Raw genomic sequence first — 27,599 nt, 5'->3', positions numbered from 1 at the left:
TGCCGTGCTGACTCGCTGTGCAGGAATGCGGGCTACAACCACAGGACAAGACAGACAAACACGGTGCATTCCACACCAAAAAGGGAAAGAAAACAAGCAGCTGAGCCCACATGCCCTCTGCATGCCCACATGACCTCCCCACACAGGCCATGCCACCTCCAGAACCTCCACCACGGCCTCAGTCCCAAACCCAATCAACCAACAGGGAGTAGGAGCCCCATGTAGCTGCGAAGCAAGGGAAATAGCATAGGACAAGAGAGTTAATAAAGCAACCCACAGAGAAAGGGGAAGAGACGCTGTCTGGGCTGGGAAGTGACTGAACATCAGAGTTCGTAGAGTAGCAGGGAAGGGAATTTCCCTGTTTTCCTTATATATAAGTCAACAGACAAACCTGTGAGTGAGTCTTGTTAACAGGAGCAGACAGAGCTGAACTCAAGTGCAAAGCCTGAAGCTGAATTCAGGTATGAAACAAGTCAGAAGGGCTGGGCCTTGGGCCTCCCGTAAGAGACACCAATTTCCTTTTTCTAGGGTCCACTTTCACACACATCCTTCCCTGGAGATACAAAACCACTCCCATTCACTCTTACGCACACACACCCTACCCCAACATCCTTTCACACACACTGCCAGCACAAATTGATCTGATCTCAGTTCTACTCAACTCCTCCGTCTCTAGGTAGGCACACGGCCACTTGTATTAACATGAGGAGAACTCAGTCAATACACACAAAGATCTCAGATGTCTGGTAACCTCTGCCTAAGGTGATCACTTCTCACAGAACCCCACCTTGCTGGATAGAGTTACAAACAAGCCCTGGCTCTCTAGCCAGGGAACTGCTTCTCTTGCCCCTCAACTGAAGCCCTGCTCCCATGTTAGGGAGCCATTTCAAAGGGAAAAACAATAAGAATGATCCCCAAGAGGACACGAGTGGCCAGCATCCCCAAGCAGCCCAGGTTTAGCTGACTCTCATATACTCTGCCTTTCTGTTTCTTTTCTTTAAACTCAAAAAGAAGAATCACCAGCCCATTTTGTCTATCAAAGTGTGGGCAGCTATGGAACTTAGTGATCAGTACTCTCACTACCAGGCTGGAGACCTGGGTTGGAATCTCAGCTCTGTCTCGTGCCAAGGGCTCAGCATTTAACAGACAGGAAACACAACCTTCAGGACCAGCATTGTGGTGAGCGTATGCTTCATGTGACACTCTTCAGCAACAGGTTTCAGAGTAGCAGCCGTGTTAATCTGTATTCGGAAAAAGAAAAGGAGTACTTGTGGCACCTTAGAGACTAACAAATTTATTTGAGCATAAGCTTTCGTGAATTACAGCTCACTTCATTGGATGCATTCAGTGGAAAATACAGTGGGGAGATTTATATACATAGAGAACATGAAACAATGCGTGTTACCATACACACTGTAAGGAGAGTGATCACTTAAGATGAGCTAATACCAGCAGGAGAGCGGGGGCGGGCGGGGGGGGACGGACCTTTTGTAGTGATAATCAAGGTGGGCCATTTCCATCAGTTGACAAGAACATCTGAGGAACAGTGGGGGGTGGGGAAATAAACATGGGGAAATAGTTTTACTTTGTGTAATGACCCATCCACTCCCAGTCTCTATTCAAGCTTAAATTAATTGTATCCAGTTTGCAAATTAATTCCAATTCAGCAGTCTCTCGTTGGAGTCTGTTTTTGAAGTTTTTTTGTTGAAGAATTGTCACTTTTAGGTCTCTAATCGAGTGACCAGAGAGATTGAAGTGTTCTCCGACTGGTTTTTGAATGTTGTAATTCTTGACATCTGATTTGTGTCCATTTGTTCTTTTATGTAGAGACTGTCCAGTTTGACCAATGTACATGGCAGAGGGGCATTGCTGGCACATGATGGCATATATCACACTGGCAGATGTGCAGGTGAACGAGCCTCTGATAGTGTGGCTGATGTGATTAGGCCCTATGATGGTGTCCCTGAATAGGCTTGAATAGAGACTGGGAGTGGATGAGTTATTACACAAAGTAAAACTATTTCCCCATGTTTATTTCCCCACCCCCCACTGTTCCTCAGACGTTCTAGTCAACTGCTGGAAATGGCCCACCTTGATTATCACTACAAAAGGTTCCCTGTCTCCCCACCCTTGCTGATAATAGCTCACCTTAAGTGATCACTCTGGTTACAGGTTTCAGAGTAACAGCCGTGTTAGTCTGTATTCCCAAAAAGAAAAGGAGTACTTATGGCACCTTGGAGACTAACCAATTTATTTGAGCATAAGCTTTCGTGAGTTACAGCTCACTTCATTGGATGCATACTGTGGAAACTGCAGAAGACATTATATACACAGAGACCATGAAACAGTACCTCCTCCCACCCCACTCTCCTGCTGGTAATAGCCCATCCAAAGTGACCACTCTCCTTACAATGTGTATGATAATCAAAGTGGGCCATTTCCAGCATAAATCCAAGTTTAACCAGAACGTCTGGGGGGCGGGGAGGTAGGAAAAAACAAGGGGAAATAGGCTACCTTGCATGACGACTTAGCCACTCCCAGTTTCTATATAAGCCTAAATTAATAGTATCCAATTTGCAAATGAATTCCAATTCAGCAGTTTCTCTCTGGAGTCTGGATTTGAAGTTTTTTTGTTGTAAGATAGCGACCTTCATGTCTGTAATTGCGTGACCAGAGAGATTGAAGTGTTCTCCGACTGGTTTATGAATGTTATAATTCTTGACATCTGATTTGTGTCCATTTATTCTTTTACGTAGAGACTGTCCAGTTTGACCAATGTACATGGCAGAGGGGCATTGCTGGCACATGATGGCATATATCACATTGGTGGATGTGAAGGTGAACGAGCCTCTGATAGTGTGGCTGATGGTATTAGGCCCTGTGATGGTGTCCCCTGAATAGATATGTGGGCACAGTTGGCAACGGGCTTTGTTGCAAGGATAGGTTCCTGGGTTATTGGTTCTGTTGTGTGGTATGTGGTTGTTGGTGAGTATTTGCTTCAGGTTGGGGGGCTGTCTGTAGGCAAGGACTGGCCTGTCTCCCAAGATTTGTGAGAGTGTTGGGTCATCCTTCAGGATAGGTTGTAGATCCTTAATAATGCGTTGGAGGGGTTTTATTTGGGGGCTGAAGGTGACGGCTAGTGGCGTTCTGTTATTTTCTTTGTTAGGCCTGTCCTGTAGGTGGTGACTTCTGGGAACTCTTCTGGCTCTATCAATCTGTTTCTTCACTTCCGCAGGTGGGTACTGTAGTTGTAAGAATGCTTGATAGAGATCTTGTAGGTGTTTGTCTCTGTCTGAGGGGCTGGACCAAATGCGGTTGTATCGCAGAGCTTGGCTGTAGACGATGGATCGTGTGGTGTGGTCAGGGTGAAAGCTGGAGGCATGTAGGTAGGAATAGCGGTCAGTAGGTTTCCGGTATAGGGTGGTGTTTATGTGACCATTGTTTATTAGCACTGTAGAGTTTAGGAAGTGGATCTCTTGCATGGACTGGACCAGGCTGAGGTTGATGGTGGGATGGAAATTGTTGAAATCATGGTGGAATTCCTCAAGGGCTTCTTTTTCATGGGTCCAGATGATGAAGATGTCATCAATGTAGCACAAGTAGAGTAGGAGCGTTAGGGGACGAGAGCTGAGGAAGCGTTGTTCTAAATCAGCCATAAAAATGTTGGCATACTGTGGGGCCATGCGGGTACCCATAGCAGTGCCGCTGATCTGAAGGTATACATTGTCCCCAAATGTAAAATAGTTATGGGTAAGGACAAAGTCACAAAGTTCAGCCACCAGGTTAGCCGTGACATTATCGGGGATAGTGTTCTTGACGGCTTGTAGTCCATCTTTGTGTGGAATGTTGGTGTAGAGGGCTTCTACATCCACACAAAAACTTGGATTTGTGCTGGAAATGGCCCACCTTGAATATCATACACATTGTAAACAGAGTGATCACTTTAGATAAGCTATTACCAGCAGGACAGTGGGGTGGGAGGAGGTATTGTTTCATGGTCTCTGTGTATATAATGTCTTCTGCAGTTTCTACAGTATGCATCCGATGAAGTGAGCTGTAGCTCACGAAAGCTTATACTCTGGTTACAGTGTGTATGGTAACACCCATTGTTTCATGTTCTCTATGTATATAAATCTCCCCACTGTATTTTCCACAGTATGCAGCCGATGAAGTGAGCTGTAGCTCACGAAAGCTTATCCTCAAATAAATGTTAGTCTCTAAGGTGCCACAAGTACTCCTTTTCTTTTTTCAGGAATAGGTGGTGTCTCTGCAGCTTCCCCTCTCCCTCCCACAACCCACACATATACTTTGTATGTTTAACACTGTCTCCTGGTACAACCCTCATCCTGCCACTGGTGGGCGGGTAAGGGGGGGAAAGGGGCCCTTTATAATTGTAGTGTTGTAATCTGCCAGCCCGGCCAGGCGGCCTGTTCCCGCCTGCACTGTATTAAATACCTTATAACTGATTACACCCCCATGGGGCATGATTAGCAGTCTCCAGAGAACAAAGTCTACTTTCAGAAGAATAAGAACAGACACGTACTGCTAACTTACTACACAGCTGGGCAGGGGAGCAAACAGTGTGAGCTTAATTTCACTGAAGTGAGCTGTAGCTCACGAAAGCTTATGCTCAAATAATTTGGTTAGTCTCTAAGGTGCCACAACTACTCCTTTTCTTTTTGCAAATACAGACTAACACAGCTGTTACTCTGGAACCACTGATTCCTCTATTATTCCTCTCCCTCCCTCCACTCCCCCCCTCAGAGAGCTACAGACGCTAGCCAGTGTGAGGTTTCCGCCACTGGCTTATTCTCTTCAGAGTTATACTGGAAGATTCAGAAGATACAGTCTCACACAAGCAACCTGCTGCCTGTGGAACAGAGTCCTAATTCTAGGGACAAATAGCCTCAAGGCAAGTTTTTTTGGATTATCATACACACTGTAAGGAGAGTGATCACTTTAAATAAGCTATTACCAACAGGAGAGTGGGTTTGTTTGGGGGGAGTGTTGGGGGGTGGGGGAGGGAGAGAAAACCTGGATTTGTGCTGAAAATGGCCCACCTTGATTATCATACACATTGTAAGGAGAGTGATCACTTTAGATAAGCTATTACCAGCAGGAGAGTGGGGTGGGGGAGAGAAAACCTTTTGTAGTGATAAACACCCATTTTTTCATGATTTGTGTGTATAAAAACAAACATCTTCTGTATTTTCCACAGGATGCATCCGATGAAGTGAGCTGGAGCTCACGAAAGCTCATGCTCAAATAAATTGGTTAGTCTCTAAGGTGCCACAAGTACTCCTTTGCTTTTTAAGGTTAAACTTGTAGCTCCAGTCTGGGTGACGGAGAAGGTAAATCCTTTGCACTGATTTCCAGGGTGGGGGAGGGGTCCATTCCACCAACAGCAGCAGGAGAACCAAGAGAGCTAGAAATATGATCGTACAACCACACCCCTCTCTAGCCACATTATGTACCTGGGGGGTTCTATATAAAGAAGAGTAAAGAATCTGATTTAGTCCGTTGGCTTAACAGCCATCCAGACCTAGACTTTAAGATTCTGTGGCTTAGGGCCACTCTCCCACAGAGATGGATTTTAGGGATCCCGAAAGATGGTAACACCTACCTACCTCTTATATAGCACTTTTCATCTATAGACCTAAAAGCACTTTACAAAAGGAGATCAGTATCACTACTCTCATTTTTACAGATGGGGAAACTAAGGTTCAAGAAGGCAAAATGACTTGTCCAAGGTCAGCCAGCAGGTCAGTGGCAGAGCCAGGAACAGAGCCCAGGTGACCTGAGTACTAGTCCAGTTCTCTATCCACTAGACCACATTGTTTCCCCTGTTCTTGGGTGGCCATAACATAAACAGCCCCCAATATATTTGACACTAATTGACCTCAGTCTCAGGATGCCAAGGGTCAGGTTGACACTGGAGACTGAATACCTTCACCTAAAAAAAGCTAGTGAAATGTAGGGGAACCTTCAGTACTCTGGCAAGGACATGAAGAGCCATGCTCCCCTGCATCCCCAAAACCAATGTATCAGTGCAAACCTAGGTAAGCAAAGATAGTGTGAAGCTGTTCAGCCCTTTTTCTAGACCCCAATGCATCTAGGAGTTGCAGTACCTCACACTGCTCATCTGCAGGCCGCAAGCATGGCCAGGTCAGTTAGGAAATGTCAATAAATGACAGCTGAGTTTAAAAAAAACTAATTGAGAGGAAAACATTCCTACTCCAGAGAGAGGCATCTGTACAGTGGCTCAGTGAAACAGACTGAGAGGCTGTCTGTAAAGCGATGGAATTAGAAAAACTATTTGCTTACTAGCTTCCAGAACCCATCTGTCTTGCCCTTGTCCATGACCCTGGCTTTGCCTGACATGTGCAATGACACAGAGTGGTGTAGTCTGGAGGCACTGGTACATGGCTGTTATGTTTGAAGGATGCAAGGACCTTGCTGAAAAACATTCCACACGGATTCTCAAGCCAAACAACCTACAGAAGGATTTGCTCATGGAGACACTAATCCAGCTACAACTAACATACTAATATCTGTGACATGTGCAGAGTATGTCTGAACATAATGGCTGGTCTCATTTAGACTGTAAAGTCTGAGTATTCTGTGTATTATGGTAACACCTAGAGACACCAATTAACACCACAGCTTCGTTGTGCTAGATGCTGTACCATTAGCGTGGAAACACATTCAGTGTTATGAAACATCTCACTTTTAGGGACTGAAGGGGGAATTCACCATAAATAGTCCTTCTCCCACATGCTAGTCACTAGAAACATACTTAGGTGATTCACTACCACTCTTTCAATACCCAAGACAGAAGGAAAGAAATAGACCCCAATTCTATTTAGGTTCTTATGGTGTATCTATCACTGAGGCATCTTTAGCATTACAGTAGAACTCTTTCTGAAACCTGCAAGGTAGTTGTAAAGCCCTGGGTGGCATCATACAACGTCCAGTTCTGCTGACATTCAGCAATCCCAGAGAAACTGTACCACAGCCAGGCTGCAAAAATAAGCCCCTGAGAGTAGCCTTTATATTCTCTCAGCTCCTCTGTGGCAGGAATGACTGATCCACATTCTGCCTAATAACACAATTGATTGCCTACATTTAGCAGCTAATCTCCCCACTATGCAGGGCAGCCATCAATCAGGTATTCCACCTTAGCTGGTGAGTAGCAAGCACATAGCTACCCTGACAGCCTGAAACACCACCACTTCCCTTTCCCTGCCCTTCTGCCTATCCTGAGCCAACAGCAGGGTGGATTGATTTAAAATCACCAAGTGGAAAGGCTTGTATTAAATCTATTTTAAACCAACTTTTCCATTTGTACCTCAGTTATTTTCTAAAGAAAGGTGCATTCTCATTGACATAACCATTAAAACACAGGTTTCAGAGTAACAGCCGTGTTAGTCTGTATTCGCAAAAAGAAAAGGAGTACTTGTGGCACCTTAGAGACTAACCAATTTATTAGAGCATAAGCTTTCGTGAGCTACAGCTCACTTCACTGATTTACAACTAAATAGAGCCTTCACACAAGATTTGTGTGTACATCTTTTTGCTATCTTGGGGGGTACACTATAATTATATACATATATTGAAGCAATTATATAGCTTCATGTTTTCAGATTCTTATTAATTGTACATTTTTAGTATAATAGAAAATGGCGAATATGTTGCTTATTTATTTACCAGATAATTAACTTTTAGCTCATAACTAGAATTTAATTAATTACACAAAGCAGCATATAAAATTTATTTTTATTAAAAACGAAACAGCCTTAAAGTTTTGGATACATAAACTTCCAATCAAAACATGATTCACATTTACAATTAAATGATTTATTAAACAGAAATATTAATTGTAGTAACTGAATTAAACTAATTATTTCAGGTCAGCCTTTGGAAAACTTTCAAATATGCCTAAGTGAATGTGGCTGGAGCTTATTTTCCTAAGTCTCTTGAAAATGAGAGTCTCCTAAGTTATTTAGATTGTCTTTCAACTTTTAAAACTAGTAGATCTCATCTCCTTTCTATTCATAGACTGGAAGAGAAAGACAAGTTTTCCTGCTTTTTCAACTCCCAGTTGATTTCTCAACTTTGAATGAACTAGTGGAAGTGAAAAAAATATTCTTTCTGGGCTTGCAGAAAAGGCTACTGCTGTCAATAGCTGATTTAGCACTTCAACAAACTCTGGTTGGTTGGTTCCAGATGCTTAGCTAGTGACTTCCATCAGTTCTGTGGTATTACTTTCTTTAAATTGAAAACTGAGCCAGTCAAACCGAAGGTAGGGAGCAGCTGTAAAAATAGGAATATACATAGGCACCGACTCTGTGGGTGCTCTTGGACTGGAGCACCACCAGCAGCCCCCCCTCAACTCCCCCCAGCATTTGCCACCAGCCAGCAGACCCCGCTAATCAGTACCTCCCCCTCCTTCCCAGCATGCAGGAGGCTTTGGGAGAGAGGGGGAGGAGCGAGGGCACAGCGCATTGGGGAACAGGGCGGAACGGGGCAGGAAGGGGTGCAGTGGGGGTGGGGCCTGTGGCAGAGCCAGGGGTCGAGCACCCCCTGGCACATTAGAAAGTCAGCGCCTATGAGAGTATAAGACCACCCATCTGGGCTCAGTGGATGATCCTGATGAGATATAGGATGGTGTCTCCTGAAGTCAGGGGTCAGGTTCCAAAGGCTGCGATGACTTTGCTAGTCTCTTGCATCCAGTAGCACAACTCCTTAATCAAGTTCTTAATATAGTACATGACCTATTGTGCCATATTTATAAAGCTTAACCTCAAAAGTTACTTTTCCCCCCAATTGTTTCTTTATATAGAAAAAACAGCTTTTAACTCAAAGGTTTTGATAGAGGGTCATAGTTTTTTTTATTTAAATATTTTAAGAGATTAGAAGTAGCTTAGGCCTTAACATATTTTGTATTAAATTCAGATTTCATTTTAAACAGGTTTATCTTTGTTTAATTATTTAAATAATAATAAAATGAAAAAAATCTGATTTAAATAAAACATCTGATTTTATTTTTTTTAAAATGCTGATTTTTATCCACCCTGGCTAACAGGTTTCCGATTGAAGAGAAGCACTCCTGCACTCCACTCTCTCCACTACCAGCATTCACCACCAGGGCAGCAGACCCTAATTTAGCCCAGCATGAGCCCTCTGCAAACTGCTAATCCCTGTGCCCAGCTGTTTCTCAAATGCACTGGCATGAGCAAACCATAAACGATTTATGGCGCGTGGCAGGAAGATTCCTGGCTCCCTGCATGGGCGGGGTTTTGGTAGAAGATCATGCTTGGGCTAATGTTTATATTGCAAGTTGTCAGTCTAGCAATAAATCATCTTCTGTACTATACAGTAATAGAGCTCTCCCCACCCAGCTGGCATCCTGACTACACTGAATCCGATTAGAGCCACTTCAGACACACCTGGGAGGCTTTTTTTTTTTTTTTTAGAACAGAAGCACTAACAAGTCAGGGGAAAATTGATACATTTACAAACATAATCTATAAGAATTCTCTAGTCCTGCAGGCTGGGTTTACTTTCAGGAATCAACCCTGCCTGGTGCAAACGACTTCCTCAAATTACATTCCCAACCTGCTGCAAGTACATACATAAACACCTAGTACATACATAAACATCTTCTGCTACTACAGTGCTTTACCAATAATGAAGAGTTACGGCCAAGGAGATCCTTCCAAGCAAAGCTAGTTTTCAGGAACTTGCATAGCTGAACAGAGGACCCCTGGAAAGCTGAGTTATGAATATGGGGACATAAAATATGTTTTTCATATATTAGTTACGCAGACACTTCCTGCTTAGAAAGCTCAAACAGTTTAAAGGGACACTGCCAATTTGAAAACAAAAAAATCACACTTCTCTAATACTGTTGCTCAAAACAGCTCCGATTAAAAATATTTAAAAAAAATAGGACAATGAGATTTAAAACCACAAACCAGCAGGGAGAATCTGGGGCAGCTGAAGCAGCTGCAACTACTTTTAGCCTGTTTCATATCAACAGATTTCGAGTTGACAGCATCCTTTTCATTTTTTAAAGCTTCCCACTTGGCAGGGACACAGCCCTTACTAAGGAACAGCAAGAGCATTTCAGATATTCCTGTTTTAGGAGTATGTGAAAATCACACTGAGCGTGTGCAGCAACACATGCTCAAGCTGCAGATTTGGACCAGGAACCATGGAGCACCTACCAGAAGCTGCACATGCTAAAACAATAAAAAAAATTGTTGTCGTAACTACTGGCCTAGTTTAGGGGGGAGAGCGGGGAGCAAGAGACAGGATATATCTTGCTTTTAGTAAGATTTTTGACACAGTCCCAACATGGCATTCTCATAAGCAAACTACAAAAATGTGGTCTAGATGAAATTACTACAAAGTGAGTGCTTGACCCCCATACTCACAGTAATTATCAAAGATTCACTAGCAAACTGGGGGGGAATGCGTCACCTGGGGTCCTGCGGGGTTTGTCCTGGATCTGGTACTATTCAATATTTTCATTAATGACTTGGATAATGCAATATAAAATATGCTTAAAAAAATCTGCAGATGACACCAAGCTAAGAGGGCTGCAAACTCTTGGGAAGACAGGATTAGACTTCAAATGACCTTGACAAATTGGAGAATTGGTCTGAAATCAACAAGCTGAAATACAATAAAGGTAAGTGAAAAGAACTATATTTAGGAAGGAAAAAATCAAATGCACAAATACTAAATTGGGAATAACTGGCTAGGCAGTAGTACTGCCGAGTTATATTGGATCACAAATTAAATATGAACCAGCAATGTGATGCAGTTGCGAAAAAGGCTAATATTCTAGAGGATGTATAGGACTGGTGCATAAAAGATAATAAGAGTGATGTATATAAGACATGAGAGGTAACTGTCCAACTCTGCTTGGCACTAGTGTCAACTGGAGTACTGTCCCGTTCTGGGCATCTCACTTTAAGAAGATGTGGACAAATTGGAGAGAGTCCAGAGGAGAGCTATAGAAACAAGAAAAGGTTTAGAAAGCCTGACCTATGAGGAAAGATTAACAAAACCGGGCATGTTTAGTCTTCAGAAAAGAGGCGGGGGGGGGGGGAAGAGGAGAGGCAGGGGGGAGACTTGAGAGTAGTCTTCAAATATGTTAAGGGCTGTTATAAAGAGGACAGTGATCAATTGTTCTTCGTGTCCACTGAAGGTAGGACAAGTAGTAATGGGCTTACTCTGAAACAAGGAAGTTTTGGGTTAGATATTAGGAAATGCATTCAAACTATACAGATAGATAAGCACTGGAATTAGGCTTCCAAGGGAAGTTGTAGAATTCCTATCATAGTCTAACCTGTTCTTAAAAGCCTCCATACACCTGTCAGGGATGGTCTAAGTATACTTTGACCTGCCTCAGCGCAGGGCGTTGGACTTGATGACCTCTCGAGGTCCTTTCCAACCCTACACTTCTATGATTCTAGTCTAATTAACTTGGAAAACATTTGATCTTCACTAGAAACAAATGCCACAGAGTCAAGTTTGCCTAAGGTTTTATACAAGTCCAGGTACAATGCCCCAACAGACATAAGCAATTCCCCTTCTCTTCTTTTGACTTTAAAGAAAAGTCAGTAAGTTACATTAATGCCACATAAAGGCTGAGATTTTACATGTACAACAGTTGGAAATTTCACAGTTGTGGTTTCTGCAGCACTGTCAGTCAACCTCATTTCATAGATAAATTATAACAAGACAGAACCTGGCCCAAGACACTGTTCCTGTGCAAACCACAGCTCTAACTGTAAGCAGAGTTAAACACTGGAATGCTGACCCTTGGGCATTTGAAATTGTTATATCAATGCATAGCACTCAGCTGCCTCCTCCATCAGCACAAACCAAGTTCCATACTGTCAATGAAGTGAAGCAGCCACAGATCAGACCTAGTGCAGGAACCCATGGCAGTCAGTCTGAGCCCTGCAGGAAGTCCTACTATCTGACTCTGCATCATTTCACTTCTCAACATTATTCCCTCACGATCACACAGGCAATTGCTCAGAACTAGCTGGGGAAATCACTAGCTGTTTGTTCACTGAACATGGTTACACACAAATGGCTAAATTCTGCCCTAGGATGCATGAATAGTACCCAGTGAAATCCATGGGAGTTGTGTGCACAGATCTCAGGGCTAGAATCCATCCACAGCTCTGGAAATCCTCCAATTTTTCCATGGCCTTTGTAACAGTTCCTGCCACGCTCAGACATACACTGCTACTAAATGCTCTCTTACACACACTTCCCCACCACAGCCACTTACCAGGACCTCTTGCCTTATCTGATAGCCCATCTCTCCTGCCCGATTCAGTCAGCAAGACCACATGAACAAGCAGCACACGACCACCTCTAGGTCCTCGGCACAGATGGAGGTAGATAATGGGACAACGGAAATGCCTTGCAGAACAAGAAGGCTTTAGCTGGCATAAAAGCATACCAGATTTCACTAGAATGTCCTTAGAAGAATTCCATCCCCCAGCCAGCAAGGCTTCCAGCACCTCTCAGACTAAAGTCCACTGTTAGCTTACAACGTGGAGGGGCCAAACTCCACACATTCCTTTTCCTTCTAGCACCAGCTGAAAGAAGCATAGAGTGATGATGTCCCCTAATCACCAAGAATAAGGAGGCCATACCCACAGGTCTAGGGAGGACCCATTCATGGATAAGAGAAAGTTAGCTGCTAGAGGCTGCACTAAATCCCCAAGATTCCCCCCCAAGACCTTCTAAAACCCTCAAATGTTAGGACCAAAAAGAGTGATCTTTAAGGGTCATGATCATAAAGAGGAAGATTTAACAGGCAATGTGACAGGGCAAAGATGTACTGTACCTCTGAGGAACTGCCAGGCTGGATCAGACACGGGGTCCATTTGATTCAGAATATTGCCTCTGACACTGCCAAGTACTAGATGCTTCAGAAGAAGATGCAAGAAAATCATAGTGGGCAGCTATGGAATACCTTCTTCCTCCTCCTTGTAAACCTCAGCATTTAGAGTTGGTTTATGTGCTGAAGCACAAGAGTAATAATTCCATTTAAAATACATACATTATAACAAAAGTAAATCTCTGGACCTTCTCATTCATTTAAATGTCAGATCCATTCTGAATCCTGGTAAACTCTTAGCCCTAATGCTATTATGTGGTAGTGAGTTTCACAGATTAACTATGCATTGTGTGAAAGTATTTTTTAAACCAGTATTAAATATGTTGCCTATCAGCTTCATTGAATTTCATTCCATTTAACTGAAAAATACAGTCAGTCACTTTAACTTCTCATATGGAGCCTTCCAGGACTCAACACCTAGCACTGGACAGGGCCAGGAATACAGAGCTGATGCAAGTGATATGAATAAAGCATTCCAAGTAACTCTTCATTCCCACCCTGGCATTATGGGACTCATACCCCTCTGGGGCTATGCCTTCATAGCAGTTTGGAAAGCCTTAGCAATCCACTAAGCATAACTTCCAGTAAGACACTCCAGAGTGTATCATGTCATTCCAGACACAAGATAGACTGTGAGCTGCTGCTTCTGGGGCATCCCTGTCTGAGCACATTAGCAATAAGAAAGTACATTGACATGCTGGCAAACAAGAGAATAGTTTCCAAGTCTAAACGTGAGGAAGGGGTAGAAAGGAGAGGAGGAAATTTGAGTCATGTGTAAAGACACAGCCATACAAGAGAGCATGTGAACAGTGGAAACAAATGTACAGATCAGAGACGCTAGGGGCTTTCTTAGAATGCCCTCCTCCTTTAAATAGAACAGGGGTGTAACTTAGGCCGTTTTACAGCAATTTCATAACTCCACAGAGCATGCAGGATAGTGGACCACACGAGTTCCTCCTTCATTCTGAGCATCAGGCAAGTCACACCTTAGTTAAATTTATTTATTTGTAGGTATTTCTATGGTGTTCATCTCCGAAGCATCTAAGCACCACACAAGCACTAATGGAGGTGCTCAACCCCCTCAATTCCACCTCACTAGGGAGCAGTATTAACCCTATATGTAGCTGAGAAAAGGAGGCAAAGGGAGGCAGTGTCTTTCACAAGTTCACACGATAAATCTGTGCAGAGCCAAAAACAAAACATAGTTCTCCTGTGTCCCAGGCCAGTGCCCTGACCACAAGATCATCCTTCCTCTCAATCCAGTCTATAAAGATACTTCACCTGAGAAAAGTAACATTCCTCCAATGCAGTTACAAATCTGTCTTGGATAAAACAGCAGACTTTATGCAGAGGTACTGGCTCAGGGAAAGAGGACTGATGATTTCACCTTTGTGGCACTGGCCAAGTTGGCAGAAATCTACATTCACAGCTCTTTGTTGGTCCCTGGATGATATCACTTTGGGAGGGGGTTCAGTTCACTCCCATCCTTAGTGAAGAGGTATCCATAACATATTTGGCACTAACTGAAGCCTAGCAAGTAGTCTGAGTAGAGGCCAAGGATCAAAAGCATGACTGTGACAGACTGAACTGTCCTATTCAGGCATCTTAATTTGTATCTGAAGGGCAGAATCCACAAAACCTTCAAGTGTGGAGATGGGGGCTGGGAGTCACTAACATTAACATATCTGCCCCCTCGTGACAATTCCAGCCTCAGTCCTGCCAACAAGAATACAAGATAAGTCCCCCTTCTTGTGGTGGGCATCCTCCCTTTGCTCCACCCCAACTCCATCTAACAACTGACTGTGCCTGCGGGTCTCCTGCATACAGTACGGCAGAAGCAGCAATGGCAGAGGGAACTGGACCCGTATTTGGCAATTCTCATCACGCATACTACTGACAGTGCTATCCCTCTGCTGCTGAGGAAGCAATATGTGGATTGGCTGTGACCCTGCCCTACAGAATTGTCCCATGCAGCAATGTTTGGAGTGCGGAAACAAATGGAGTCCCCACAACGACTTTAAATGCCCTTTCCCTAAAAATGAGTAAGGCATATTATCAGGATGGGAAGCCCACCTGCTGCTACCCAGGCTGCACCTCCTGATACACAATGCCAATCTCCAGGGCTCTCAGGCACCAAGTTTACTTTGAATGGAAGAGTCTTTGGCCGAGCTTGTGAAGGCCTTACTCAACTCAACAACATTTCTGTTTAGCTGTAATGCAATAACTTTTGAACTCTGAATCTGATCAACTCCAACATTTCAAGGAATGTTCTAGGTATCAATGGCCAGAACCCTATTGATTCTGGAGAAAATCGGAAAACCGAAGGAGGGAAATGGGGGACACATGAAGCCCCAGCCATCTGACTAGCACAGCCACAGCTTCAAGCACCTCTGCAACTGTGTACAGATCAAACTACTGGTTGATAGCACGCATTAAGACACCCTCCCAACAGAGTTTAACATGTTAACACCCTAAATGACATCTCACAGACAGAAAGAAGAATAATGGTGTGGGGGAAAGGGAAATGGGAGTGCCCACAGTGCTCCTGGTTTGGAGAGGAAATTGGGGTCCCTGATATGGGGGAGGGAGAAACGGGGCACACAGAACACAAGGCAGGGAGAGACTGGTGGACCCCAGTATGGGGAGAGGGGAACAGGAACACAGAGCCCCTAGCACAGGGGGCACATGAGAATGAAGTGCACATAGAACCACTGGCATGAGGGGATATTGGGAGATGATGTCACATAACACAGGAGGAAATGGAGGGGAACAAAAAACCCCTGCTGTGGTGGTAAGGAGAAAATGTGGGACACTAACAGGCCAAAGCATGAAGAAGGAGTTAGGGGGCTTTGCAGGGAGTCCCCAAAATAGAGGGGACAGGAAGGCAGACAAGGAGATGTGGGGGCAAAAGGAGGGATGTAAGAAGCCCCCAGTGTGTGTAATAATCTCATCTTGCACAAATTATGAAGCATGTGACCTGCTAGTTAGGGCCACTGGGTAAAGCACAATCATGGTTTTAGTCGATTCCATTTATTCTGCCATTACTGAGCTGATTGTCCTTGCTCCACCCTTAAAAGCACCCATAAGGCAAGGAAGGCCAACTGCCACAATCCTATATTACATGCAGCTCCATATACCGCACACTCTCCAGAGGATACCCACCACCATGCCGAAGTGTGTTGCATCAGTTACCCACCCTGAATACAAGGGGCAGATCCTTGATGAGAAGCACACCCTTCCCAAACTCCAGGGCCCTTTTATACTCTGTGCCAGCTGCCATTTAGGAAGACAGGAAAAAGATAGGTTTCAGAGTAGCAGCCGTGTTAGTCTGTATTCGCAAAAAGAAAAGGAGCACTAGTGGCATCTTAAGAGACTAACCAATTTATCTGAGCATAAGCTTTCGTGAGCTACAGCTCACTTCATCGGATGCATTCAGTGGAAAATACAGTGAGGAGATTTATATACACACAGAACATGAAAAAATGGGTGTTATCATACATACTTCAGGGTTTGAAATCTGCAAAACAAGCAACTAGCAGAGAGCCACAACTACTCAACACAGTATGTAGAAGTCTGCAATGCATCTTTGATACAGAGGCAACAGATCCCAGAAGTAAGATCCCCTCTTGATCACCAAGTGGCTCGGTGATATTAAAGATGAGAGTAGCCACAGGCTGCATTGTGGAACTCTATAGGCCACATTTAGCAACCCCGAGTGTGTTCCCTGTATATTATATGAGCCACATGGCTGCCTATAAGGAGAGCTAAAAGCAGAGAAAGGACTCCTGATGCTGCAGGCTACACCAGTGAGATTAAATGCTGACCTTACACTCTGAATCTGGTACACACAGAACACCGTTTAAGTACAGGTACCCAATACTTTCTGTACAGATTCAGTGACAGGTAGAAACGGAAAGGACGTTTACACTGAAAGTGACTCAAGGGGAAAAGGAGTGAGGAAGGGCAGCACAAGTAAAAAAAAACATAAAATGGAACATCCCATCTTGATCTCCACACATTCCTTACCCCACTGCAGGCAAGCTCAGACATGCACTTGCCTTGGCATTAGAGCATCTAAAACATAGATGCAAAGGATAATTTACTAGAAGGAATTACCTAGCAGATTAGGGAATTACTAAAATTACCCAATTTGAGACATCACAATTATCACAAGAGGCCATGTCTGCACTATGGGTGCTATGGTAGCACAGCTTCAGCTATGCCACTGCAGAGCCGTAGTGTAGAAACTTCCTCCATTGACAGGAGGAGTTTTTCCATCAACCTAGCTGCATCTACACTGGGGGTTTGGGCGGCTCAGCAACAGTGCTCAGGGGTGTGAATTGCTAGGTCAATCCACATTTTAAGATCAGACCAGGGATGAAAGAGATCCTGAGGATTTGTCTGTGCAGCTCCAGCGGGACAGACCTTTTTTTAATTAGGCTGGGATAGCTCCAGCGCTCCCTGGACCCAGTCCACATTGACTCATTTCAGGAGCTATATCCACAGCTACTTCAGCACTGAAAAAGGGGGCTTTAAAGTGCTCATTTCATGAGGCACAAAGACCACTAGTACTGCCCTGGTTCAAGTTAAGCTATTCTGCCTAGTGGCTAATCTTGAATTCTACCCAGAAACTCCCAATCTCTCTTATTAGTACCCTGCAGTTACCATTTCTCCATCTACCATCTCACCTTGGGCCCGCTTTACATAACATGGACCTAATATGACAAGGAGGATGCCCTAGCGTGGAGGACCTACAGATGGACCATTTGCTAGGTATGCGACTCACACATTTGCACTCTGGGATTTCAGGATTGAAAAGCAGAGTGTGCTCTGATGTAGCATCACCTCTTTCCTGGCTTCCTTACCTGCTCTCTGCTGTTTGTATCCAAGGGATTCACTTCCTCCTCCTCTGCAGACGCTTTTCATCAGTTCTGTCTCTGGACTGATTCTGATTCTGCAAAATACAGATCTGCAGCTTTGAGAAGCCCTGTCAGGCAAGAAGCAGTCTCATTTTGCGGGGCTGTCTTTTCAGTGGACTCACTCCAGCTGGCCTCTCTCAGACCTGGTCCATTCCCAGCTCAGAGAAACTCACAGCTCACTCGCTCACCCTTTTGCCTATTAATGCAATTTCAGTTGGAAATATTTTTTTCCTCTTCCGTTTACAAATCCCGGTGCCAGTGCTCAACCTTTCACTTCTTTCCTACTCCGTTGTCTCCCACTCACACTCTAGACCAGATCCAGATGTGGTTCAGTATCATCTGCTCAGCTCTGCTGTTCTCTAAACTTTCCTTTTTCTTGCGATCTGTTCAGATTCACTAACTTTCTTCCAGAAAGTCTCTTGGATGCTGCCTGGTGCCAGGGAGGGTCTCTAGTTGGTAAATGATCCTCTCTCCTCCCCGACCTTCTGCTTTGCCACAGAAACAGTGTTGTTCCCTCTCCCCTACTCTGACTTCTTCAACACAGATAACACAAACTGTCTCAAATTTGCTTCACTTCATTTCCAATTCCAAAGCCCTCTTGTTGTGGCTATCACGGTCTCTCCCCAAAATACACATCGCTCCCCATGTTTCACTCCATAAGGATCTGGTTCCATTCAAACTTAGTTTAGACCTCTCTGGCCCACAAGCAGACCCAGTTCAGTTCTGGGATCAGTCTTCCTCCATTTCCAGACTCAACTGGGTTTAAACTGGCTCAGTTCCACTCTCTTCCCCTCCAGGACTCAGTTCCTGACCCATACACCTCTTCTGTCCCCAATTCAGTACTGGCCTGTACTGGCCCCTGCAGCCCAGCGGTGATTGTCTGGCTCTGATAGTTTTCCTCCCTGGGCTCACGTCTCCCAGTTCTGTTCTGACCGGGTTGGGCCCAACTCCCCCAACACCAATGTGACTTTACATCTAGTTCTGCCCGTTTCCCTCCCCTTTAGCCCGAGGGCGACAAGCTGGGGGCAGAGCCGAACTCCTCCCTTTCTCGCGAGTCCCGGTTCGGATCTGACCCGGATGGGGCGCTCTTGGCGCTGGCGGAGCTCTGACCTGGCCAGGCTGGGCCCTATCCCAGACCGGCTCTGACCCAGCTGGGACCCGGGCGCTCGAAGCCAGGTACGGTGCCGGCCCGGTTGGGCCCCCTTCCCGCCCCGGACTCGGTTCTGACCTGGCTGGGCTCCCTCAACCCCCCAGGGTCCCGGACTGGCTCGGAACCAGTCAGGCTCCGCTCCTCCCGGACTCCCGGGGACTTTACAGCCGGTTCTGACCCGGTTCGGTTCTGTCTCGGGCCCGCCCCAAACTTTGCCCCCGCTCGGCCCGGCCCCGCGCGCTCCGCTTAGGCCACCATTTTGCTGCGGGGTTCGCTGGGTAATCCGGCGGAATCCCCACGCAGCGGCGTAGGTGCGTCATCGAGGGGGGAGGGGTCACGCACGGCGGAGGAAGAGAGGCGCGTGGTAGATCACCATGGCAACGGGAGGGGGCAGAGCCTGCGCGCTCCTCGTCGGGCGAGTCCCGAGCTGAGACTCGCGGCGGCGGCGGCGGCGGCGGGTTGCTGTGTAGACGCCCCCTGAAGTGCAGCTCGGCACAGGACTGCGCCGGTGTGGGCAGCGCAGAAGCGTCCGCTGCCCACGGGCTGGTGACACCGGAGTCACCGCGTAACGGGGGGCTGCCGGGGCTGCCCCATGGAGACAAGCCCTGGCCGGGAGCAGCTCACCGAGCTGGGCTGTCCCGCGTTCACAAGCATCTGCCAGGTGTCAGGGACCCGGCCCCGGGGAGGGGAGAGGAGGTGGTCACGGGCGAGGCGATAGCTTTTATTGGGCCAGCTTCTGCGGGTGAGCGAGCTAGGGCCGGCCCACCACGTTTTGGCACCTGAGGCGGGGAGTTCAAATGACGCCCACCCCCCACCCCAGGCGGGCGCCTCAGTTTGCCTCCTGGTAAGGCCAGCCCTGGAGAGAGCCACGCTCTGTAACCCCCTGTTTGTCCTATGACTGCAGGGGGGTTAAGGGGCCGCTCTGCCTTGAATGGTCCCTTACAACATGTGCGAACTACTTAGGCTAAACTATCTCTTCCGCCTTCCAGTTCGCTGTGACGCTGGGAGGCTCGTCTCACTCCCCACCGGCAGCTGGTCTCCTGAAAGGTCTTACCACCTTGTCTCTCTAACATCCTGGGGCTAACACAGCCACAACTACACAGCATCCGGGACACTGGGGCGCGGCCAGGCTGCTCCACCTCCTCTAATTGGCTTCCCCACCCTGGATGAGGGGCAGTTCAGAGCACGTGTTTGCTCAGAGTCCCTCCCCAGACTTCCACCTCCACCGCCCTGTGACTACCTTAACCCTGCCCTGGAGGCCCTGCTTCCTGGTAGGGGAGGGGAATTCAGCGTCACTAAAACAACCTGAAGGAGGCGGTTCCTTTCTGCTTTGGCCCCTTGGCCTTTTCCCATCTCAGAGATGGGGCTCACATTAGGGATGCTGCGGGGGTCCATAAATCAATTGAATGGGAGGCCATGACACAGAGATATGATTCTGCTACAGTAGGGTTGTAGTCCTGGATGGTATCACAAGCAGAATCTAAGGCACTGAAGCTATGACTCGCATGTACATGCAGGTTTCAGAGTAACAGCCGTGTTAGTCTGTATTCGCAAAATGATGAAGTGAGCTGTAGCTCACGAAAGCTTATGCTCAAATAAATTGGTGAGTCTCTAAGGTGCCACAAGTACTCCTTTTCTTTCTATGTACATGCAGGAGTCTTTTCCTTGCTGAATGCAGGGCACTCTGGCCTGCATCGCAAGAACAAGAAGCAATTCTGCCTCAGATATTTCCCAACGGTGTCACTTTGGCAGATGCCTGGGCCGAGAGCATCTTACCCTTGTTATGTTTCAGAGTAACAGCCGTGTTAGTCTGTATTCGCAAAAAGAAAAGGAGTACTTGTGGCACCTTAGAGACTAACCAATTTATTAGAGCATAAGCTTTCGTGAGCTACTTTTTACCCTTGTTATGTAACTAATTCCCAACAAAAATCCTGTCTCCCCTCCCCAGAAGGCTGCACGTCAGACTTAGTCCTGGGGCACATCATAGTCTGTTGCTATGTTATAATGCTATAAACAGAGGATTCTAACCTGTATGTGGGACCAAGTGGGGAGGGAAAGAGATAGGTGGAGAGTGGAAAAATCCACTTAACAACAGCTGTAGGAGAACTGTGGTCTCCTAAAAGTGCAGAGGAGAATGGATAGAGGCAGACAGAATGTGAGCAAGGCCTGTTAAAACTGTGGGACTACCACCAGTAACCCTCACTCCTCACCTGCAACCCCCTGCTATTCTAGTCCTCCCCCACACCCTCAAGCTCTCTGAATCCTGACCTGAAGCTATTTCAATTTTAGACCAGATAGAATTCTGCCCATTGTCCCTCACTCCTGTACAGCAGCCCTTCCCACCCCTGTTATTTTTCAGTCCTGAGCATCTCCTGAGCAGGGCAAATGGACTGAGCCAAACTGAGATGAGATTTTTTAAGTTGGAAAAAGCCCTCCGGGTATTTGGATGAGACCTCTAAACTTACTTCCTCTGTGACCCTGCCAGGTCCACATCCAAGTGGTGAAAGGCTGGCATATTAGCTCACAGTGCTGCTGAACCCTCAGACAGATCTCTTCTCTCACAGCTGAAGACAGGGATTCGGCAGAGTTCTGCTTCCATGACCTTGAGATTGTTGTGCTTGGGGAGAAGCTAGAACGTCTGAACCACACCCGGTGTGTGCCTGCTGCCCTGGGCCATGCGTCAGCCAGGGATATTTCAAGAAAGCCTTCAATACTTGTGCCTCCATAAATTCTCAACATCCTCTCTCTGCACTGGAGTCAGATAACAGGCAGAAGAACAATGGCTCCAAGAATCCAGGCTGCCCATCTGCTCTGTGTTTCCAGATTCTTGCCTCCACAGCGCCAGCTGATGAAATTTTCATAGCCGATGAGGTTTCTCATTTCGACTGGGCCTTGGAGCCTTCGCAGTTGAGCCTGTCTGAGTTTCTGTGAGTATATGCTGTAGGTGACAATGATTAGAGAGCCCCTTGCTCTTTTATAGACCTTTCAACTTAGGATCTCAAAGCACTTTACAAACATACATTAATTAAGCCTAACAAGAAGTTAAGGGCCTGATTTTCAGATATTCTGAGCACTCACTGCTCCTATTGACTCCTCTTGGAATTAATGGTGCTCAGCAGTTCTCAAAATTGGACCCTAAGTGACTTCCACAGTGTCAAACAATGAATTAGAGACCGAGTCAGCAATATAACTCTGAATCCCATGTTATAACCACTATAAAACACTCCCCTCCCAAACCTAAAACCAGTCCTGACTCCTATTACTCTACCCATTATTTACTCCCTCTTGGCTCTCCTATCCCTGTGTTTCTACAAGCTAGGCAGCAGGTTCACCCCTGCACTGGGAGCTGAGGTGTGACATGCTGTGGGGGCATTATGTTATGTTACATTATATTCATTTATATAACACTGTTAATACCAAAGCGCTGCTCCCTGCTGGAGCCAGTTGCTCACTAAAGCCTCTGAAGTTCAATTAACAAGCCCCAGGTAATCTAACACTGGACTCCCAATAATCCCTTTATTTTAAGGGGCCTCTGGCTGATGCAACAGCCCCCAACAAATGACCCTGGAAATACATTTGAGATTCTCTTAAATACCAGCTGAATTTATGACCCTCAGTGAAGAGCAGGAAAGAATCTCTTCAAAATACTTTCCAAGTGGCAGCACTTTATATAGACCACTGTAACAGTATAAAAGAGACCCCTGGAGGGGCAGGTGCCACCCTGTGGAGAGATGAATCCCCCTATTTAGTAACGCATTTACAACCTTGCCTGGTGATGGAGTGGACATCAGGAGGCTGAGAAGTATTGTCTCCCCACCAGAGGGAGGCAGTGTAGGCTCAGGCTGCTTAGGTTCACAGTCACCCCATGTCAAGCTGTGCCCCACCAGGGAAGCCTGAAATAACAGACTGACTCACTGGCCTCCAGCTTTCCTCTGTATGAAGCAAGGGATGGAGCCTCCCTGAAGAGATGTTCTCCCCTCTCCTTCCCTGGGACATCACAGGCATGCGGAGGGCACTCAGGAAATACTCTGTCCCCCCGCCTGCATTCCCGCTCATTCTGGAGCAGCTTTGGCAGGCTCTGGAGGTGATTCCTGGCTAGTCCTCAGCTGAAAGGCTGGGGCCTCAGTGGGAGAGGAATTCTTATGGGATGGGTCCAAAACAGGAAGTATGTGAACAAAACCTTTGCAACATAGGACATGCACTCTGGGGTAGGCAGGCACAAAGGGATCCTGGGGCATCCAGGCACAACAGGATCCTTTCTTAGAGTGGGACACCCAGATACAGTGGGGTCCCTCCCAGGAACAACAAGAACAGCTAAGCACTTTCACCCTGGAACAGCCAACTATATCCTGCCAAGGCACAGGGACAGCCAAACACACCCTGCCAGCGTGTGCACCTACTGGATCTATACAACTCACCAATAAAACTGCTGCTACCAATGCTGAGCCATATAATTCAACTCATTCTCATATATGGGAGCAAAGTCTGCGGCCCAGCTTTAGCAGCCAATCATATTTATTAAGATAAAACCTTCAGAGAACCCCTATTTGAGTTTTGCAAATACTTTTTGCACCTATCAACTCCAGCAATAATGGCTCCATCAAAAATAGGTTGATTCCCCTTCCTAATTAGTACTTGTATTCTGGTAGGTCCCAAAGGCACCAGTCAGGATTGGATCCCAATTGTGCTGGGCACAGTACAGCCATACAAGTAGGCCCAGTTTCTTATCTCAAAGAGCATACAATTAAATTCAAGACAAGACTCAGCAAGTGGGTGTAACACATGATCAGTGGGAATGGGGAGGAAGGATGAGGATAACAATGATAAAAACACATGGTTACAATAGATTGCCTTTAGGACAGCTAGATGGTTTCAAGTCATTTAAACATACGTATATAGGTATATTTATTATAAAATATAAATACACAGAAATCAAATAGATCTCAATGGCCCCTCCTCATCATTCACATGACAAATCCCAAAAAGATATGGCCTCGTTGCAAATCGAGCACCACCCAGGTCAGTCACTGAGAAGATGTTTCCGATGGTCTAACTGTATATTCAGCGTATGTCCATCACTGGCAATCTTATCACGCCATTGATGTTTTTGGTCCTCATGTGATCACCGGCCATATGTAGCAGCATTCCTTGGTACACATGCTTTGGAATTTCATTGGTTTTCCATTCTAATAATATATCCACACCTAGAAACGGACCTAGTGCTTATGAAGGTAGTTGCAGGATTCAGCTTTGAACATCCTTATTTCTGAGCTTTCCCTGCCACTTGATATGGAGCAGCTGATGAAGATGGCAAGAACTGAAAATGTCAATCTGGTGTCCTTCAGCCTTCCTTAGCAGTACATTTCAATTCCATACAATATCACAATTCTCAGTGATCCCAACTGGCCATCTAACTAGCCATGAAGAAAAGAATATAGCAGACCTGATCGTCTCTTGTCATAGAATATCAGGGTTGGAAGGGGGTCATCTAGTCCAACCCACTGCTCAAAGAGGGACCAATCCCCAGTTTTTGCCCAAGATCCCTAAATGGCCCCCTCAACGATTGAGCTCACAACCCTAGGTTTAGCAGACCAAGACTCAAACCACTGAGCTATCCTACACCTTGTGCAGTTATTTACCCTGGTGCAGACTCTAGGAATACAGGCTCTCATTAGATTTGGGTGAACTATAGTTTTAAATTGAGTTGGGGTATTAGCACAAGCAATAGGCCCAAATCAAGGAACCAAAAAAAATGAGATTATGAGAAAGAAGAGTTGTGTTAAACTTGTAGTGATTCTTCAAAATACCAGACCTGGTCTATACTACAGGTTACTTCAGTATAATTTATGTTGCTCAGGGATGTGAATTATCCACACCCTTGAGTGATGTAAGTTATATTGACCTACGCTCTGGTGAAGACAGCACGAAGGCAGTGGGAGAGCTCCCACCAACACAGCTACTGCCTCTTGCAGAGGCAGGAGTTATTAAGCTGATGGGGGAACTCTCTCCTGTCGGCTTAGAGCATCTCCACCACAAGCACTGCAGCAGCACAGCTGCATCAGTACAGCTGTAAGAGCCTTACTTCAGATGTAGCTCCAGTGTTATTTTATTTAAGGTTTGGGCTAAAGTAATAGAACTAAAATAAGATAATTGGATACAAGGTGCAGTAAATAATTGGCTATATAAGAAACTCCTTCAGCTGGCCTTAGCTAAGGTCCGATAATTGGCAATGACATCATTTGTTTGTTAAAAGGTATAAAAAACTAAACTCTTAAAGGGTTCATTGCTAATATCTGCCTGACCAAGTTGGAGCTGATCAATGTGGGTCTGAGCACCCCTAGCGTTAGCACATTTGTAAGTATCTTGATCAAATACTTATAAGTGGTTTTGTTACTGTCTGGATGTAATAAACTGCTTATTATTTAGGCTTTTTACACATGTTTACAGCACTTGTATAAATACCATTTGGCCTTTGGATTTAATAAAGGAATTTATGGTTTACTTAGTGTGGTGGTGATACACTCCATCAATAATAATGATTCCAACATTGTGGTGACCCAGGAAGGACAGACAACACTAATTTCAGTTGTTCTAAGTCCCTAGGGTGAAGAGGTAGTGACCTATCTTCTGGGGCCAGTATAGAATTTTCTCCTAAAAGAAATTCAGTACCATAAGGGGAATAGTGGGAGGTACTTTAGATACCTATGTAAAAGACAGCTTGGTAGACCATGGCAGTGGTCCATTGAATGCCATGAATAAATTCCTGGCAAATCACGGCAGAGGTCCATTGAGTGCCACTGAAATTTTAAAGAGTTGGACTCATGGGTGACCATGAAGAGAACAGTAATTGTAGCTAAACAGTAAATGCAAAAAAGCACAAAGATAAGGTCAGTGCCAAGAGCAATTGGCTGATGACCATGTCACTTTGGAAAATAAGTACATGATTTAAGGAAAAGAGTGAGGAATTAAAGGGAGTGTTTACACAGACATCAAAAACTTTGCAGTGTGCTGGAGGGATTAAAAAAGCTGGTGTAGTAAAAGGACTAGAAGCAACATCAGTAAAATGGGAAAAGAGAGTGCTTGGTTTGATAACGAAACCCAGTTATTTTATGGCAGTATAACTCCCTGCAGTCATGCCCAGTGAAATGCTTAGTAAAATCAAACAAATTATGCAACAGTAGTGACAACAACCACCACTATGCTTCTCCCCCTCTCCACCGCAAGCCTTTATAGCCATTCTGAAGGAAATGGACCCTTCCCACTGAATGCCTCTGTAAAAAATTGATTGTAAATGACAGCTTGTCTCTCTGCCTGTAGCAGACTTGAATCATTTTACTATGGACGATTTAGTCAAAATCGCTAAAAGAGGGGTTTCCATTTGAGCGTGACTGCTTCCGAGTGTACAAGTAGGGAAGGATATCTGGGTACAGTTCTCTAAAAAAGTAATAATTAGAGCAATGTAAGGGGTATTGAGCAAAAATGTTTACAAGAAATACAGATACACTTGTGTAATTATGCAAAGTTTAAAAACCTAAACAAACACTCCTTGCTTGTCAAACCCTATTTTGTATATGTGAAATGAATGGGCTTTTAAAAGATTTCACTACAAATCTATTTGAATCTTTCATTTAAAGTTGCAAAACTGACACTTATTGCCAAACACAGGTAGCAGGTGTTATTTGGCTTTGTTATTTAGCATTTAACTCTTTGGGTACCTCAGTGCTTTTTAAAGTTCAACCTCTTTCTAAATAAGGACTAGAGGAAATGGTCTTGACTGTGGCACAAGTGGCCAGAACCAGAATAGTGGGGAGAGACCCTGATTTATTATAATAAAGCATCAGCTAAAATAGCTGCAGGAGAAGAATGAAAAATCATACGACACCATGTATCTCGAGCAGCAGGGTGGGGGGCAGCACAAGAGAAGCCATATTAGGAACACTGAGCCTTAAGGAGGCTCTGGGTAATCAGACAGTTACTTTGATAGAAGTAACTGTAAGAACACAACCCACAGTTCCACTTTATGTGAAAAGTGATATGGCTAATATGACTTTATGGCAAATAAAAGATGGGGGTCAAAATATGGAAGGAATGTGCATTCCCACAGAATATGCAGCATATACTAGAAAACGTGTAAAAGAAATGTAAATATGACATGTTATTTAATTAAAATCATATAAAAGCTCCAAAGGGGAACCAGAGTCTGTTGTGTTTTCTTTTTCTGAGGGCTGTATGCTTTGACAGCAGAAAGCAACCCAGCATCAAGCAACATCAGCGAATATAAGAAATCGAGCTTAACCATTAAAAATCCTATCCGATCCAGTTTTGTTCAGCTATGGTGTAAAGTAAATGTGATGACGGGAGTGAAAAACATATGTGGTGGTGTTTTGTAAATGGAAAAAGAATAATTGTATCAAAACAAAAAAATAATATTTTTGGTCAATTGTATAAGAAAATGTAAAAAGAGAAACTGAAATGTGCTAGATTGGAAACGGGTCCAAATAATGGCTTAGGGTTAAATCTATTAAAGAAATATTGTATAACAATGTTCAGTTTATTCATGTACCAGTGTTATTGAATTTCACTAATTTGCATTCCC

General features: G+C 45.1%; 1 protein-coding gene across 8 annotated transcripts in view; it reads right to left on the bottom strand.

Annotated features, from left to right (window-relative positions):
* Nucleotides 1-19,267, bottom strand: part of TJAP1 (tight junction associated protein 1) — a 62,413-nt gene extending 43,146 nt beyond the window's left edge. For 4 of the 8 annotated variants that reach the window (XM_084625229.1, XM_084625234.1, XM_084625227.1 and 1 more), the window contains exon 1: nt 17,800-19,267. The gene's annotated coding sequence lies outside the window, so the exon portion shown is untranslated. Of the gene's footprint in view, nt 1-12,316; nt 12,518-17,799 lie in introns of those variants that run through there. The other 4 variants (XM_084625230.1, XM_084625228.1, XM_084625231.1 and 1 more) reach the window with 3 other exon arrangements.
* Between the last annotated feature and the right edge of the window lie 8,332 nt (nt 19,268-27,599).

The sequence above is a fragment of the Lepidochelys olivacea genome (assembly GCF_965140295.1).
Source record: "Lepidochelys olivacea isolate rLepOli2 genome assembly, chromosome: 3".
NCBI classification, from domain to species: domain Eukaryota; kingdom Metazoa; phylum Chordata; order Testudines; family Cheloniidae; genus Lepidochelys; species Lepidochelys olivacea.
This window is presented reverse-complemented; position numbering and strand designations above follow the sequence as displayed.